The following is a 13525-nucleotide window of genomic DNA, read 5'->3' as shown; positions in this document are numbered from 1 at the left end:
CATGATTTTTCAAGCCATACCCCATTACGGGTACATGAAGCTCAAAATGCCCGGACCCAATGGAATCATCACTCTAGTTAGTGATTCGGACATAGCACTCCGCGCCGAGAACAAAATAGCCGCACTAGCCCTCGAGGCATTATCCGAAGCCTTTGTGGCGGAGGAGTTAACTGCGCTGCGCTCCACGGCGGACAGGGACGACGTGATACTAGATAAAAGATCCAAGTCCACGTCCTTTAAACCAGCGGACGAAATAGTCAAATTCCAAGTCCATCCAACGGACCCCACAAAAACAGCATCCATCGGGGCATAGTTACACCCCGCTGTAGACGCCGCACTACGGGAGTTTCTGCGCAAGAATTGGGACATATTCACCTGGCATCCTTCAGACATGCCAGGAATCCCACGCAGATTGGCCGAGCATAGCATTAATGTTCTAAAAGGATTCAAGCTGGTTAAGCAGACTCTTCAGCGTTTCTCTGAACCTAAGCGACAAGCCATGGGAGAGGAGCTAGCCAAGCTAATGGAGGCCGGATTTATTAGAGAATTAAAACATCTGGACTGGCTAGCAAACCTGGTGATGGTACCAAAGAAGGACAAATCCTGGCGCCTATGCGTTGACTTCAAAGACCTTAATAAGGCTTGCCCAAAGGATCCCTTTCCACTCCCCCGCATTGATCAAATCATCGATGCTACCGCATGACACGAATCATTGTGCTTCCTCGCCGCATACTCCGGTTACCACCAGATTAAGATGGCGGAGTCTGATCAAGCCGCAACGACATTTATCACGCCATACGACCCCTTCTATTTTAACACAATGCCCTTCGGGCTAAAAAACGCCGACGCAACATATCATCGCATGATCCAGACATGTCTGGCAAAGCAGATCAGCAAGACTGTGGAGGCATATGTAGACGATGTGGTCATTAAAACCAGACACGTCGACTCTTTAATAGATGACTTGAGGCTCACGTTCACCAATCTCCGAACATATGACACTAAGCTCAATTCGAAAAAATGCGTTTTCGGCGTTCCCGCCGGAAAGCTCCTGGGCTTCATTGTCTCTAGTAGAGGAATTGAAGAAAATCCGGCTAAAATCCGAGCTCTGTCGCAGTTGGCTATCCCAACTGACCTCAAGCAAATACAGAAATTAACTGGATGTGTGGCGGCTTTAAGCCGCTTTATCTCCCGATTAGGAGAAAAGGCACTTCCCCTTTATCGCCTTCTTCGGAGCACCAAACACTTCAAGTGGACGGATGCAGCCACGGCCGGACTGGAAGAAATAAAAGCCATCCTGGCCACCAACCAATCTTGGTCACGCCAACTGTTGGCGAACCAATGCTATTATATATAGCGGCAACTCACCAAGTTGTAAGCGCAGTGCTCGTTGTCGAACGAGAGATGGACGAACATAAATTCCCACTTCAAAAGCCGGTATATTATGTATCCACCGTCCTCACTCCATGCAAATCACGGTACCCACATTACCAAAAGATAGCATACGCGGTATTTATGGCATCCCTGAAATTACGACACTACTTTCAAGAGTGTTCGATTACGGTGGCCTCCGAAGTACCACTCAGTGACATAATAAACAATCGTGATGCCACGGGACGGATTGCCAAATAGGCTATCAAGCTCGTCCCGTTCGACATAACATATAAGCCACGACGAGCCATCAAGTCGCAAGTACTGGCTGATTTCGTAGCCGAATGGACAAAAGCCGAACTCCCTAAAGAGTACGGCCCATACTCCAATTGGATCATGCACTTCGACGGGTCTAAAATGCTGGCTGGTCTGGGGGCTGGCGTCGTCCTGACGTCCCCCACCGGAGATACGGTGCAATACGTGCTCCAAATACTATATACAGACTCCAATAATGCAGCCGAATACGAGGCCCTATTACACGGTGTCCGGATGGCAGTCTCCATGGGAATCCAATGCCTAGAGGTGCGTGGGGACTCGAACCTCGCAATATCCCAAATAAATGGATACTTCGATGCCAAGGATCCGAAAATGGCGGCATATCGCAACGCCATCCTCAAAATGTCAGCTCAGTTCGAGGGGCTTGAATTCCACCATGTGGCTCGGGAAAACAACCAGGCGGCGGACATCCTCGCCCGTATCGGCGCTAAACGCGACCCTGTCCCACCGAACATCTTCCTGGAAAGACTGTTTAAACCATCCATGGTATGGGAAGGGGACACCGGCAAAAATAGTCCGGACCCGGCCACAACCCCAGATACCGAACACTCTGACACAATCGGAGGATCTACCACCGAAATAACACCTTCAGCCCACGTGATAATGGCCATCATCGCCCCGTGGACACAACCATTCCTGGCCTACCTAACTAGACAGGAATTACCCGAGGACCAAAATGAGGCACGCTGCAGAGTGCGGTGATCTAAAGCCTACAAGGTCCATGAGGGAGAGCTTTATAAGAAAATCACAACGGGAGTCCTTTAAAGGTGCATCTCCGAAGAGGAAGGGCGCAAGCTTTTGGCAGAAATCCATGCTGGACTCGGCGGCCACCACGCCGCAGCCCGGGCCCTTGTAAGCAAGGCCTTTCGTACAGGTTTTTATTGGCCGATGGCTCGGGCAGATGCACAACATCTGGTACAACATTGTGTTGGTTGCCAGCTTTTTGCAAACCAAAGCCACATGCCACCTACCACCCTCCAAACAATCCCCATTACTTGGCCCTTTGCGGTCTGGCGGCTTGATATGGTCGGACCCCTCAAAGGGGGAACCCATAAGAAAAAATACTTACTGGTCATGGTAGATAAATTCACCAAATGGATAGAAGCCAAACCTGTCAAAACGGCTGAATTCGGACCAGTGATAGACTTCATATCCAGGGTTGTACACCGTTATGGCATCCCTGCAGCATCATCACTGACAACGACATGAACTTTACAGCCGACGAGGTGAAACTTTGTCGCAGCAACATGGGCATCAAGCTCAATTATGCTTCTGTCTATCATCCGCAAACTAACAGTCAAGTCGAACAAGTGAATGGTCTTATCATGAGCGGCATTAAACCCAGATTAGTCCGATCCTTAAAGGAATCAGACACTCATTGGGTAGAGGACCTCGACTCCGTACTATGGGGGCTGCGGACCACGCCGAATCGCACTACCGGTACACACCGTTTTTATGGTGTACGGCGCTGAGGCGGTGCTGCCTTGCGACATAATTCATGACTCACCTCGAGTGCGCATGTACGAAGAAAGAGAGGCCGAGCTCGATCGGCAGGACAGTTTGGATGCCCTGGAGGAGGAGCACAACGTGGCAAAAGCCCGTTCCGCATTCTATCAGCAACAGGCTCGAAGGTATCAAAGCAGAGAAGTGCGGGCCAAAACCTATAACGTTGGCGAACTAGTTCTACGCCTGCCGGAGAAGAAAAAGAACAAGCTCAAGCCCAAATGGGAAGGTCCTTTCATTATCGACCAGGTTCTGACTGGTGGAGCGTACCATCTGCAGGATGCATCGGATAATCGACTCGAGCCAAACCCATGGAATGCAGCCAGACTCCGAAGATTCTGCGCCTAGCGCCGGACTGTATGTTCGTCTCCTTACCTCCATCAATTTTTTGCACATATGTTTTTTCTCTCTTTCTTTCTCCTTTTTCTCTTCAAGGCCCTAAAGGGCTACACTTGTGTCTTGGTTACACAATCGTGATGCGCTAACCGCGCTCAATATACCTGGGGGCTTCTTATACAGAAGCTTAATCTAATTACCTTTCCGGGCTTTATGCCCCGCACATGTGTTATTCTTCCGCATGTACCTTTTTTCGCCATTATATGCATGGATATGACTTAAGTTTTGGCCAAGCTGGGTTGCCTGGCTCTTGTATTTATGCCCTACGTTCCCGTCAGTTCGGCTAGGGCATAAGGGGAGCACCTCTGCGATTGTTACTGCCGGGTTAGCCGAATGTGTACCTCAGACTGGGTGAAGCCGAAAGCTAGCGTTCTTAAGGGAATATTCGGTCGGTGAATAAAAGATGACTTTCATTTAAATTACTACACGCCCCCAGATGTTTTTAGCATGCGTCTCATAGTTCGGACATGCATATTAGGGCATGCGTACCCAGGGAAAGGAACCCTTAACGGAACTATTCTCCCTGGAAGATGTTTCTTACTATCCATGTAATATAACATAGCTAGTTGGGTACTTGTCTGTTCAAGCACTTATGACCCCTACGCCTGGTTTCCATGCATACCCCGGTTTTTACATAACTGAGTGGGTATTCGGATACACTCCAGACTATCGGGTCCAGAGGTCGAAGCGAAAAGGTCCGCCATGACAAATGATTTACAATCCGGCTAGGGACATTACATATGTCACTTGAAGTACACAGTCACTAAGACTGATTAAATTCTTCTTCTATACCATCCAACAGGCTGTCTAGCCTACAATCATGTTGGGAATACTTTTGCGGCTAATTCTACTTGATCATACACTAAACTGATAGGGATCTCTTTCCCATCGGGCCCCACAGGTCCGACTTCGGCCATGTGGTTTGGGTCCGCCTTGGTATATCATGTCTTCACCATAGCCCAGGCTTCCCTTGGACCTTGTCGGCAGGCTGATATCTTCCATAATCGGATGCGCCGCCGCACTCCCTTGAGCTTCTCTATAAGCTCCCCCATGCCTCCTGGCGGGGACGCGGATGGCCACAAGGCTTGAGCAATAACCTGCATCACCTACCGAACTTGTTCGTGCAGTTGTGAGAGCTCTGGTGGAAGATCACCCGAAGACCCGGGCATCTCCTCCACGGGACGACCCATCAGCATACCTGCAGACATAACGCTGTTAGCAGGCTTCCTCGCCGAACTCCTTTAAAAAGTTCGTTCAAGCACTTACTAAAAATGCCGCGCCAAAGCCGTTAATTCTCCTTCACGGAGTTCGCAAGCTGGGCTCGGACATCTTTCAGTTCCACGCCCAGCCGGATATTGGCGTCTTGGAGATCATTTTTCTCCTGCCTGACTCACGTCAGCACGCGCTCGCCAGCATTTCGCTGTCGATCATCACGTGCCGTATCCGCCTCCACGGCCTCCGGATTCACTCCGGGGCCACCTGCAACATCTATTGTTAGGTGTGCATACATGCCGCATACTACCTGGTACCCATATTCTTTGAAATAAAAGTGTTACCAGGGGGACCCTTTTCGGACTCCTTCAACGCGGCAACAGCGGCCTCCAGCTGGGCCTTGCACTCATCCAGCTCTTGAGACAATTGGAATTCTTCTCCGTAAGAACCTGCACAAATAATGATCCTTGAATCAGTTGTGTCAACTGTTTCAAGTCTCAGGGGCTACTGATACATATAATCGTCAGATTTTCTTACCCGTATATCCCTTACATACTGGTCCGTGGCTCTGGCTAGACCATTTTGAGCAGCACTGATGTACGCGTCTCCGGAATTGAAGGCATCAAATGCCTCTGGTGAGACACAAGCGTCACGGAGTACGGCCCGACGACGCCTGTGATTCATGGCGCTCTCCACTTCTGAATTTGTAGCGGATAGTCCATCTGCATCCTTTGTAGGAGGAGCATCCGGCATCCTCCCCATGTTGGCTTCCGCCTCTATGTCCGGCCCTGGAGCCCGACTGGTGGAGGCGTGATCGGCAGCCTCTCCGGATATAGTCTGGCGAGCGTTCTTTCTATTAAAGAAACATGGACGTCATTATATTTTGAGAAAGACGACAACCACGGAGCGAGGTTTTGTGTCATACCTCTGCGCTGGCGTCTCCGTCCTGACCGCCTTCCTTTTTGGCCTACCCGGCTTCGGTGCCTCTTGTTGGCGAGTTGCTGCGGGTTCGGCACGGCGTCCTGAATGCCTTCCCTGTAAAACACCATATGTGTACGGTAGGTGAAGTGTATAAAAGGGGATCCTATTTTTGGAGTTGGGATTTTGGTTTTTCTTACATGCGACGCAGGGAGTAGTCCGGGATAGTCGGCCGTTATGGCCACCATGGCGTCATCACAGCTCAATTGATAGAATTGCTTGTCTATCAGCTCCACGAATATGTCCGGATCCTCTTCGAGTCCGGGACTGAGGGCCTGACCAGGGTCCTCTGGTTGTGGAGGTGGGCTGTTAGACCTCCCTTACATCTTTTCGCAGTTCCTGCCATAAAACGGCAAGGTGAGTATTTACAACAAAGAATGCGGGAAGGTTGGGACTAAAGAGTTACAACTCACCCAGCTTGGAGGGTTGTACATGGAGAATCCATCCCGTGGCCTAATACGGGTGAACTCCTCTTCCTCTCCCTTGAACAACTCGGACATAATCTTTGCTAAAGCAGCAGCGGAGTCCGGTCCCTTACGCCTGTAGCGGGTGGCATCATCTTCCCCGTTAAAACACCACAGGGGGTGCCCTTGATATTGAAGCGGCTGCACCCCCCGCATTATCATATTGACATAACTTCGGTTATTGTCAATCCTAATTGAGCCAACGCTTTAATCCGGCCCATCAGGTAAAGGACTTCTCCGTTGTCTTCCTCTTGTGGGCTCCATGGGTGCCAACTTTGGTGTTTCTTCAGAGGAGCATTGTTGAACTCAGGAAGACCCTGCCAAACAGGGTCTGGAAGGGGGACGTCCTCCATGTAAAACCACTCCGAAGGCCAGTCTTCGGACGTCTTCTTGGTACCGGACAGGTATCCGGTCTCGGTGATGCGCCATATTTCGGCTCCGCCCACTTGATAAAGTGACCCCTCCTGTGTATGGGGCACAAGGCAGAATAGCCTCTTCCACAGCTCGAAACGAGCCTCGCAGCCCAGAAACAACTCACAAAGGGCAACATAACCGACGATGTGTAATATGGAAGCAGGGGTGAAATTATGCAACTGGAGGCCGTAAAACTCCAGGAGTCCGCGGAGGAACGGATGGATTGGAAATCCAAGTCCCCTTAGTAAGTAAGGGACAAGGCATACCCGCTCCCCCTTGGAGGGATCGGGGAAGCTCTCCGCTTGCTCCCCGCCATTATGGTGGCGAGCCCGGCTCGGACGGGGACCATATACGCTGGTGGGAGAAATCCCTGGGTCTGCAACTCTACTAATCGGCTGTGCGGGACAGAACACTTCTCCCAATCACTAGGATTAGGGCTACGGGAGCGAGAGGAGGAGCCGCGATGGCCGGCCATGATGGAATGGATTTTTGTGAGCACACTCCGATGGATTCTTGCCGTGGGAGGATGGTGTTGATTGGATCCAAGAATCCCCATCCCTATAATAGACGATTTATTTACCTGGCTAGGGGGGCGAATGTAAAAACGCCCTGGCTCCTCGCATTTGCTCGACATGTGGAAGATAGCCCTTATTGGGCACAGAAGCCAAGAAGTCCAACATTTATGGGAGCCGGACACTACTTAGCAGATATTCAAGATTTGGAGAAGAACCCGCCTTGCAATGCCGAAGACAATACTACGCGCCAGACTAAACGTCATTGAAGCTTGGTTCAGGGCCTACTAAGGGAGTCCTGGATTAGGGGGTCTCCGGACAGCCGGACTATATCCTTTGTCCGGACTGTTGGACTATGAAGATACAAGATTGAAGACTTCATCCCGTGTCCGGATAGGACTCTACTTGGCGTGGAAGGAAAGCTAGGCAGTACGGATATGGATATCTCCTCCCTTGTAACCGACTCTGTGTAACCCTAGCCTCTTCCGGTGTCTATATAAACCGGATGGTTTAGTCCGTAGGACAATAGACAATCATACCATAGGCTAGCTTCTAGGGTTTAGCCTCTACGATCTCGTGGTAGATCAACTCTTGTAATACACATATCATCAAGAACAATCAAGCAGGACGTAGGGTATTACCTCCATCAAGAGGGCCCGAACCTGGGTAAACATCGTATCCCGTGCCTCCTGTTACCATCCGCCTTTGGCGCACAGTTCGGGACCCCCTACCCGAGATCCGCCGGTTTTGGACACCGACAACCATTTACCTACCTCTCGTGACCTCCCTGTTCATTGTCTCGTGGTGACCGCGCGGCTGCCATGCCAACTCACGCGCTTGATGTCTACTACACAACATTCTTCTTGTAGACGTTGTTGGGCCTCCAAGTGCAGAGGTTTGTAGGATAGTAGCAAATTTCCCTCAAGTGGATGACCTTATGATTATACGATATGCATCACACAATCTCAGATTCATCTATTCAACCAACACATAGAACCTCAAAGAGTGCCCCAAAGTTTCTACCGGAGAATCACGACGAAAACATGTGCCAACCCCTATGCATAGGTTCATGGGCGGAACCCGCAAGTTGATCACCAAAACATACATCAAGTGAATCACGTGATATCCCATTGTCACCACAGATATCCACTGCAAGACATACATCAAGTGTTCTCAAATCTTTAAAGACTCAATCCGATATGATAACTCCAAAGGGGAAACTCAATTCATTACAAGAGAGTAGAGGGGGAGGAGAAACATAAGATCCAACTATAATAGCAAAGCCCGTGATACATCAAGATCGTGCCAAATCAAGAACACGAGAGAGAGAGAGAGAGAGATCAAACACATAGCTACTGGTACATACCCTCAGCCCCGAGGGAGAACTACTCCCTCCTCCTCATGGAGAGCACCGGGATGATGAAGATGGCCACCGGGGAAGGATTGCCCCCTCCGACAGGGTGCCGGAACGGGTCTAGATTGGTTTTCGGTGGCTACGGAGGCTTCTGGTGGCGGAACTCCCGATCTATTGTGCTCTCTGGTGTTTTTAGGGTATATGGAGATATATAGGCGGAAGAAGTACGTCAAGGGGGCCACGAGGGGCCCACGAGGGTGGAGGGTGCGCCCTAGGGGGGTGGGCGCGCCCCCCTACCTCGTGGCCTCCTCGAAGGTCCCCTGACATGCACTCCAAGTCTTCTAAGCTTCTTTCCTTCCAAAAATGAGTTCCGTGAAGTTTCAGGTCAATTGGAATCCGTTTGATTTTCCTTTTCTTCGAAACCCTAAAACAAGGTTAAAACAGAAACTGGCACTGGGCTCTGGGTTAATAGGTTAGTCCCAAAAATGATATAAAAGTGTATAATAAAGCCCATAAACATCCAAAACAGTAGATAAAATAGCATGGAGCAATCAAAAATTATAGATACGTTGGAGATGTATCAGCATCCCCAAACTTAATTCCTGCTCGTCCTCGAGTAGGTAAATGATAAAAACAGAATTTTTGATGCGGAGTGCTACTTGGCATAATTTCAATGTAATTCTTCTTAATTGTGGCATGAATATTCAGATCCGAAAGATTCAAGACAAAAGTTCATATTGACATAAAAATGATAATACTTCAAGCATACTAACTAAGCAATTATGTCTTCTCAAAATAACATGGCCAAAGAAAGTTCATCCCTACAAAATCATATAGTTTAGTCATGCTCCATTTTCGTCACACAAGAATGATCTCATCATGCACAACCCCGATGAAAGCCAAGCAATTGTTTCATACTTTAGTAATCTCAAACATATAAACTTTCACGCAATACATGAGCGCGAGCCATGGATATAGCACTATGGGTGGAATAGAATATAATGAGGGGGGTTATGTGGAGAAGACAGAAAGGAGAAAGTCTCACATCAATGAGGCTAATCAATGGTCTATGGAGATGCCCATCGATTGATGTTAATGCAAGGAGTAGGGATTGCCATGCAACGGATGCACTAGAGCTATAAATGTATGAAAGCTCAACAAAAGAAACTAAGTGGGTGTGCATCCAACTTGCTTGCTCACGAAGACCTAGGGCACTTGAGGAGGCCCATTGTTGGAATATACAAGCCAAGTTCTATAATGAAAAATTCCCACTAGTATATGAAAGTGACAAAACAAGAGACTCTCTATCATGAAGATCATGGTGCTACTTTGAAGCACAAGTGTGGCAAAGGATAGTAGCATTGTCCCTTCTCTCTTTTTCTCTCATTTTTTTGGGCCTTCTCTTTTTTTATGGCCTTTCTCTTTTTTTGGGACTTCTCTTTTTTTATGGCCTTTCTTTTTTTATTCCTCACTTGGGACAATGCTCTAATAATGATGATCATCACACTTCTATTTATTTACAACTCAATGATTACAACTCGATACTAGAACAAAGATGAATCTATATGAATGCCTCCGGCGGTGTACCGGGATATGCAATGAACCAAGAGTGACATGTATGAAAGAATTATGAACGGTAGCTTTGCCACAAATACTATGTCAACTACATGATCATGCTAAGCAATATGACAATGATGAATGTGTCATGATGAATGGAATGATGGAAAGTTGCATGGCAATATATCTCAGAATGGCTATGGAAATGCCATAATAGGTAGGTATGGTGGCTGTTTTGAGGAAGATATAAGGAGGTTTATGTGTGACAGAGCGTATCATATCGCGGGGTTTGGATGCACCGGCGAAGTTTGCACCAACTCTCAATGTGAGAAAGGGCAATGCACGGTACCGAAGAGGCTAGCAAGGATGGAAGGGTGAGAGTGCATATAATCCATGGACTCAACATTAGTCATAAAAAACTCACATACTTATTGCAAAAATCTACAAGTCATCAAAAACCTCGGCACTACGCGCATGCTCCTAGGGGGATAGATTGGTAGGAAAAGACCATCGCTCGTCCCCGACCGCCACTCATAAGGAGGACAATCAAATAACACCTCATGTTTCAAATTTGTTACACAACGTTTACCATACGTGCATGCTACGGGACTTGCAAACTTCAACACAAGAATTTCTCAAATTCACAACTACTCAACTAGCACGACTTTGATATTATTACCCCCATATCTCAAAACAATCATCAAGCATCAAACTTCTCTTAGTATTCAACACACTCATAAGAAAGTTTTATTATTCTTGAATACCTAGCATATTAGGATTTTAAGCAAATTACCATGCTATTAAGACTCTCAAAATAATCTAAGTGAAGCATGAGAGTTCATCTATTTCTTCAAAATAAAACTACCACCATGCTCTAAAAGATATAAGTGAAGCTCTAGAGCGAATGACAAACTACTCCGAAAGATATAAGTGAAGATCAATGAGTAGTCGAATAATTATGCAACTATGTGAAGACTCTCTAACATTTAATAATTTCAGATCTTGGTATTTTTATTTAAACAGCAAGAAAAACAAAATAAAATAACACTCTAAGAATGGCAAACATCATGTGAAGAAGCATAAACTTAGGATCAACCGAAACTAACCGATAGTTGTTGAAGAAGAAAGGTGGGATGCCAACCGGGGCATCCCCAAGCTTAGATGCTTGAGACTTCTTGAAATATTATCTTGGGGTGCCTTGGGCATCCCCCAGCTTGAGCTTTTGTGTCTCCTTAATTCCTCTCATATCAAGGTCTCCCTAAATCTCAAAAGCTTCATCCACACAAAACTCAACAAGGACTCGTGAGATAAGTTAGTATAAACCATTGCCAAAACCTTATCATACTCTACTGTAGCAAATCCCTAAAATTATTATTCAACATTTCATACTAAATTCCTATGCATATTTAATAGTCCTATCCTCAAATAGAATCATTAAAGAAGCAAACATATGCAAACAATGCAAACATAACAGCAATCTGCCTAAACAGGACAGTCTGTAAAGAATGCAGCAACATCCATATTTCCCTAGCTCCAAAAATTATGAAAGAAAATTACCATAGTAGTAAATTTATCAGAGCTTGATATGCAAAAGGTTTCAACATTTTATCACATTCTGAATTTTCTACGGAATTATTGCAATAGCGGTAAACTTTCTGTTTTCAAACAGCAACATGTGGACTTGTAATATAGGCATAGTAAAGGCTATCAATGCCACTTTTATTGAAATAAAAGATGCAAAACATTGTTCTAAATAACAGCAAGAAACTCTTAACAAAATAAAATTATGGTCCAAGCAAAACACATATCATGTGGCGAATAAAAATATAGTTCCAAGTAAAGTTACCGATGAACGAAGACGAAAGAGGGGATGCCTTCTGGGGCATCCCCAAGCTTAGGCTCTTGGTTGTCCTTGAATATTACCTTGGGGTGCCTTCGGCATCCCCAATCTTAGGCTCTTGCCACTCCTTATTCCATAGTCCATCGAATCTTTACCCAAAACTTGAAAACTTCACAACAGAAAACTCGTAAGCTCCGTTAGTATAAGAAAATAAAACACCACTTCAAGGTACTATAATGAACTCATTCCTTATTTATATTGGTGTTAAACCTACTTTATTCCAACTTATATATGGTTTACAAAATTATTTTACTAGCCATAGATTCATCAAAATAAGTAAACAACACATGAAAAACAGAATCTGTCAAAAACAGAACAGTCTGTAGTAATCTGGATCAAACATATACTTATGGAACTCATAAAATTCTGAAATAAATTTCTGGACGTGAGGAATTTATCTATTAACCATCTGCAGAAAGAATTAACTAAATATCACTTTCCAAATAAAAATGGCAGCAATTCTCGTGAGCGCTAAAGTTTCTGTTTTTTACAGCATGATCAACAAGCTTTCCCCAAGTCTTCCCAAAGGTTCTACTTGGCACAAACACTAATTAAAAGCATAAAACCACATCTAAACACAGGCTAGATGAATTATTTATTACTAAACAGGAGCAAAAAGCAAGTAATAAAAATAAAGTTGGGTTGCCTCCCAACAAGCGCTATCGTTTAACGCCCCTAGCTAGACACGATGATTTCAATGATGCTCACATAAAAGATAAGAATTGTAACATAAAGAGAGCATCATGAAGAATATCACTAGCACATTTAAGTATAACCCACTTCCTATGCATAGGGATTTTGTGAGCAAACAACTTATGGGAACAAGAATCAACTTGCATAGGAAAGGAAAACATGCATAACTTCAAAACTTTAAGCACATAGAGAGGAAACTTGATATTATTGCAATTCCTACAGGCATATATTCCTCCCTCATAATAATTTTCAGTAGCATCATGAATGAATTCAACAATATAAAAAGAACCTAAAGCATTCTTTTCATGATCTACAAGCATAGAAAATTTACTACTCTCCACACAAGCAAAATTCTTCTCATGGATAATAGTGGGAGCAAACTCAACAAAATAACTATCATGTGATTGAAAATTAGGATCGAGATGACAAGTTTCATGGTTATCATTATTCTTTAAAGCATACATGTCATCACAATAATCATCATAGATAGGAGGCATGCTTTCATCATAATAAATTTGCTCATCAAAACTTGGGGGACAAAAAATATCATCTTCATCAAACATAGCTTCCCCAAGCTTGTGGCTTTGCATATCATTAGCATCATGGATATTCAAGGAATTCATACTAACAACATTGCAATCATGCCCATCATTCAAATATTTAGTGCCAAACATTTTATAGCATTATTCTTCTAACACTTTGGCACAATTTTCCTTTCCATCATACTCACGAAAGATATTAAAAAGATGAAGCGTATGAGGCAAACTTAATTCCATTTTTAGTTTTCTTTTATAAACTAAACTAGTGCTAAAACAAGAAACTAAAAGACTCGATT

This window comes from Triticum urartu, chromosome 3 (genome assembly GCF_003073215.2).
Source record: "Triticum urartu cultivar G1812 chromosome 3, Tu2.1, whole genome shotgun sequence".
Classification (NCBI taxonomy): Eukaryota; Viridiplantae; Streptophyta; class Magnoliopsida; order Poales; family Poaceae; genus Triticum; species Triticum urartu.
This window is presented reverse-complemented; position numbering follows the sequence as displayed.